Here is a 5,522-nt window from a genome sequence, read left to right as displayed (position 1 = left end):
ATGAATGGTTGAGTGCATGGATGAATGGAACTTACAAGATCTGTCTTTTCCAATGGCCGGGGGGCATTTGGTCCCCACACTAAGGCTATTGGACATCTGCACAGGACAGTCCTATTTTTGGTATCCTTTCCTTTCTGAAAATAAAGTTGTGCTTTAGAGAATAAAAAAAAAGAGAAAGTAATGGCAAAAACCACAATTACTTTTGCACCAAACCTAACATATAAACTACCTAGAGCAGCCACTAAAAGCTAATCAAAGATATATACTTAAAAACACTAAAATAAATAAAAAATGGAAAACTGAAAAATGTTCAAATAACCGACAGGAAGACAGAAAAAAAAAGAAAACCGGAAAGACAAAAACAGGGAGAACCAACAGAAAACAAAATAGGAGATGTACACCAACATATCAATAATATCATTAGCTGCTACAGCCCCTGCCTTGAGTGCACGGCGCTCCAGCCTGCATGAATGCTCCCCACAGCCGCCACCACCCATTGGAATGGCCAACAGGGTAACTGCATGTGGCCTGAGCCGGGAGGTGCAGCAGAATATTGAGAATCCATATGACGCAGACCTGGAGCAGATCAATGGATCACCACCCAGTGCCAAAAAGATGTGGGCTGGCCCCAGCTTGGACACGAGAACTTCCAGAATTTCCTCAAGGAGGGCACAGAGCTCTGTGAACTCATTAACACACTGTGCCCCAAGGGGCAGGCCCCAGTAAAGAAGACCCAGGCCTCTACCATGGCCTTAAAGCAGATGGAGCAGATATCTCAGTGCCTGCAAGCAGCTGAGCACTATGGCATTAACACCACTGACATCTTCCAAACTGTGCACCCCTGGGGAGGAAAGAACGTGGCCTGTGTATGGTGGATCCTGATGAACCTGGGTGGGCTGGTAGTAGCCCAGGACGATGGGCTCTTCTCTGGGGCTCCCATATGGTTCCCTAAGAAACCCAAGGAGACTCCTTGGAACTTCTCAACCAGCTACAAGAGGGCAGGAACATGATTGGGGTACAGATGGGAAGCAACTGCAGGGTGTCTCAGGTTGGCATGACCGGCTATGGGATGTCACGCTAGATCCTCTGATCTGAGGACTAAGCTCTGATTTTTTTTTTTTTATCTTGTCCAAATTCCTATCTGGGGAGTCATGCCCTACAAACCATAAATTCTCATCAGATGGGTTTTATTTAACCCTGTATGTCGTGACTTACTTTCCAAACTGACTCTGGAATAACATTATGAGACAAGGAAGAAAATCAAAATATTTTACCCCAAGACATGTTTCTTTGCCATATCTTCATATGGCCCTGCAAAGCTGTCCTTTTGGGGGGAAATTTTGCATCTGTAAAGAATCTCTATTAACATAGCTAGATCTTTTTTTTTTCCAGGCCCTCCCAATCCTAAAGAAATTAAAAGTCTTGCACCTTTTTTTTTTGAGATGGAGTCTCGCTCTGTCGCTCAGGCTGGAGTGCAGTGGTGTGATCTCGGGTCACCGCAACCTCTGCCTCCCAGGTTCAAGTAATTCTCCTGCCTCAGCCTCCCAAGTAGCTGGGATTACAGGCACGTGGCACCATGCCCAGCTGATTTTTGTATTTTTAGTAGAGACAGGGAAACTCAGTCGCAGGTAACCTCCGCCTCGCAGGTTCAAGTGATTCTCACTTGATTCGTGTGCCTCAGTCACCCAAGTTGCTGGGATTACAGGTGCTCACCACCATGCCTGGCTAGTTTTTGTATTTTCAGTAGAGATGGGGTTTCACCATGTTGGCCAGGTTGGTCTTGAACTCCTCCCAAAGTGCTGGGATTACAGCTGTGGGCCACTGCGCCAGGCCTGGGGATTAGAGTTTTTAAGGACAACTTACTGGGACGGGGGAAGCCAGTGAGCTGTGAGTGCTGATCGGTCAGGTCAGAGATGAAATCACAGGGAGTTGAAGATGTATTCTTGTGCTGAGTCAGTTCCTAGGTGGGGGCCACAAGATCAGATGAGCCAGTTTATCGAGCTGAGTGGTGCCAGCTGATCCATCAAGTGCAGGGTCTGCAAAATATCTTAAGCACTGATTTTAGGAGCAGTTTAGGGAGGGTCAGAATCTTGTAGCCCCCAGCTGCATGACTCCTAAACCATAATTTCTAATCTTGTGGCTAATTTGTTAGTCCTATAAAGGCAGTCTAGTCCCCAGGCAAGAAGGAGGTTTGTTTTGGGAAAGGGCTATTATCATCTTTGTTTTAAGCTGTAAACTAAGTTCCTCTCAAAGTTAGTTCAGCCTTTGCCCAGGAAGGAACAAGGACAGCTTAAAGGTAGAACCAATATGGAGTTGGTTAGGTTAGATCTCTTTCACTGTCTCAGTCATCATTTTGCAAAGGCGGTTTTTACTTCTCCCGCAGCTGTGGCTACACGGACTTAATTTATAGGTAAGGGCCTGTGGCGGCTGCTACCCCAGCCACTGCTGCACCTTGCTCACCACACATCTAGGGTAGCCTTCCCTGGCAGAGGCCCTCGTGGCTTCTCATTTTCCATTCCCCTCACTGTGGCTAGGGAGTGGGGGTGAGGGAACAGAGAAAGGAGGGCCGCCTACCATGGTCTGGGGCTTGAGGACTATGAGTTTGTTGATTTAAATAAAGAATTCCAGGCCAGGTGCAGTCGCTTATGTCTGTAATTCCAGCTCTTTGGGAGGCCGAGGCAGGCAGATCACCTGAGGTCAGAAGTATAAGACCAGCCTGGCCAACATGGCGAAATCCCGTCTCCACTAAAAAAATACAAAACTTAGCCTGGCATAGTGGCGGCGCCTGTAATCCCAACTACTCGAGAGGCCGAGGCAAGACAACTGCACCATTGCACTCCAGCCTGGGCAACAAGAGTGAAACTATCTCAAAAATACAAAAAATAAAAAATTAAGTGAGTCTCCCCTGGACAGCATATAGTTTGATCATGTCTTTTTTATCCTTCTCCCAATATTTCCCTTTGACTGAAGTGTTTAATCCATTTATATTTAATGTAATTATTGCAGGATTTTTATCTGCCATTTTGCTATTTGTTTTCTTTTTTTTTTTTTTTTTTTTGACTGTCTAATTTCCATTTATTAACAGAAATTCTTCTGTAATGAACTCTTGCTACTTGGCTGCTTGAAATACATTTTATACTTGTAACCCTAACTTTTTCTCTTAGTATTTTTATTTTAAAAAATTTCAAACCTATAGAAAAGTTGCAGTATTAGTACAGCAAACACCCATGCACACTTTTACCTTGAACAACCAGTTGTTAATATTTGCCTATATGTGGCTTTTCCCTCATTCTGTTTTTTTTTTTTTTTTTAATTTATTAAGTATTTATTGATGATTCTTGGGTGTTTCTCGGAGAGGGGGATATGGGAGGGTCATAGGATAATAGTGGAGAGAAGGTCAGGAGATAAACACATGAACAAAGGTCTCTGGTTTTCCTAGGCAGAGGACCCTGCGGCCTTCTGCAGTGTTTGTGCCCCTGGGTACTGGAGATTAGGGAGTGGTGATGACTCTTAAAGAGCATGCTGCCTTCAAGCATCTGTTTAATAAAGTACATCTTGCACCGCCCTTAATCCATTTAACCCTGAGTTGACACAGCATATGTTTCAGAGAGCATGGGGCTGGGGGAAAGGCCATAGATCAACAGCATCCCAAGGCAGAAGAATTTCTCCTAGTCAGAACAAAATGGAATCTCCTATGCCCACCCCTTTCTACACAGACACAGCAACAATCTGATCTCTCCTTCCTTTCCCCACACTTCCCCCCCTCTTCCTTTCAACAAAACCGCCATCGTCCTCATGGCCCGCTCCCGATGGTCGCTGTCTCTTCGGAGCTGTTGGGTACACCTCCCAGACAGGGCGGCCGGGCAGAGGCGCTCCTCGCTTCCCAGACGGGGCCGCCCGGGCAGAGGCGCTCCTCACTTCCCAGACGGGGCCGCCCGGGCAGAGGCGCTCCTCTCCTCCCAGACGGGGCGGCCGGGCAGAGGCGCTCCTCGCTTCCCAGACGGGGCCGCCCAGGCAGAGGCGCTCCTCGCTTCCCAGACCGGGCCGCCCGGGCAGAGGCGCTCCTCACTTCCTCCCAGACCGGGTGGCAGCCGGGCAGAGGCGCTCCTCACCTCCCAGACGGGGCGGCCGGGCAGAGGCGCTCCTCACTTCCCAGAGGGGGCGGCCGGGCAGAGGCGCTCCTCACTTCCCAGACCGGGCGGCCGGGCAGAGGCGCTCCTCACTTCCCAGATGGGGCGGCCGGGCAGAGACGCTCCTCACTTCCTCCCAGACGGGGTGGCGGCCGGGCAGAGGCGCTCCTCACCTCCCAGACAGGGCGGCCGGGCAGAGGCGCTCCTCACTTCCCAGACTGGGCGGCCGGGCAGAGGCGCTCCTCACTTCCCAGACTGGGCGGCCGGGCAGAGGCGCTCCTCACTTCCCAGACTGGGCGGCCGGGCAGAGGCGCTCCTCACCTCCTAGACGGGGTGGCCAGGCAGAGGCGCTCCTCACTTCCCAGACGGTGTGGCGGCTGGGCAGAGGCGCTCCTCCCTTCCCAGATGGGGCAGCCAGGCAGAGGAGCTCCTCACTTCCTCCCAGACGGGGTGGCGGCCAGGCAGAGGCACTCCTCACTTCCCAGAGGGGGCGGCCGGGCAGAGGTGCTCCTCACTTCCTCCCAGACGGGGTGGTGGCTGGGCAGAGGCACTCCTCACCTCCCAGACGGGGCGGCCGGGCAGAGGTGCTCCTCATCTCCCAGACGGGGCGGCCGGGCAGAGGTGCTCCTCACTTCCCCCCAGACGGGGTGACGGCCGGGCAGAGGCACTCCTCACCTCCCAGATGGGGCGGCCGGACAGAGGCGCTCCTCACTTCCCATACAGGGTGGCAGCCGGGCAGAGGTGCTCCTCACTTCTCAGATGGGGCAGCTGGGCAGAGGTGCTCCTCACTTCCTCCCAGACGGGGTGGCGGCCAGGCAGAGGCGCTCCTCACTTCCCAGACTGGGCGGCCGGGCAGAGGCGCTCCTCACCTCCTAGACGGGGTGGCCAGGCAGAGGCGCTCCTCACTTCCCAGACGGTGTGGCGGCTGGGCAGAGGCGCTCCTCCCTTCCCAGATGGGGCAGCCAGGCAGAAGCGCTCCTCACTTCCCCCCAGACGGGGTGGCGGCCAGGCAGAGGCGCTCCTCACTTCCCAGAGGGGGCGGCCGGGCAGAGGTGCTCCTCACTTCCTCCCAGACGGGGTGGCGGCTGGGCAGAGGCGCTCCTCACCTCCCAGTCGGGGCGGCCGGGCAGAGGTGCTCCTCATCTCCCAGACGGGGCGGCCGGGCAGAGGTGCTCCTCACTTCCCCCCAGACGGGGTGACGGCCGGGCAGAGGCACTCCTCACCTCCCAGACGGGGCGGCCGGACAGAGGCGCTCCTCACTTCCCATACGGGGTGGCAGCCGGGCAGAGGCGCTCCTCACTTCCCAGATGGGGCAGCCGGGCAGAGGCGCTCCTCACTTCCTCCCAGATGGGGTGGCGGCCGGGCAGAGGCGCTCCTCACTTCCCAGACGGG

General features: G+C 53.5%; 1 pseudogene; it reads left to right on the top strand.

Annotated features, from left to right (window-relative positions):
* Positions 1–480: 480 nt before the first annotated feature.
* On the top strand, positions 481–1,090 carry LOC129042232 (transgelin-2-like; annotated as a pseudogene).
* The last annotated feature ends 4,432 nt before the right edge of the window (positions 1,091–5,522 follow it).

Source organism: Pongo pygmaeus, chromosome 7 (assembly GCF_028885625.2).
Source record: "Pongo pygmaeus isolate AG05252 chromosome 7, NHGRI_mPonPyg2-v2.0_pri, whole genome shotgun sequence".
Classification (NCBI taxonomy): Eukaryota; Metazoa; Chordata; class Mammalia; order Primates; family Hominidae; genus Pongo; species Pongo pygmaeus.
The sequence above is the reverse complement of the archived record's forward strand: the minus strand, read 5'-3'. Positions and strand labels throughout refer to the sequence as shown.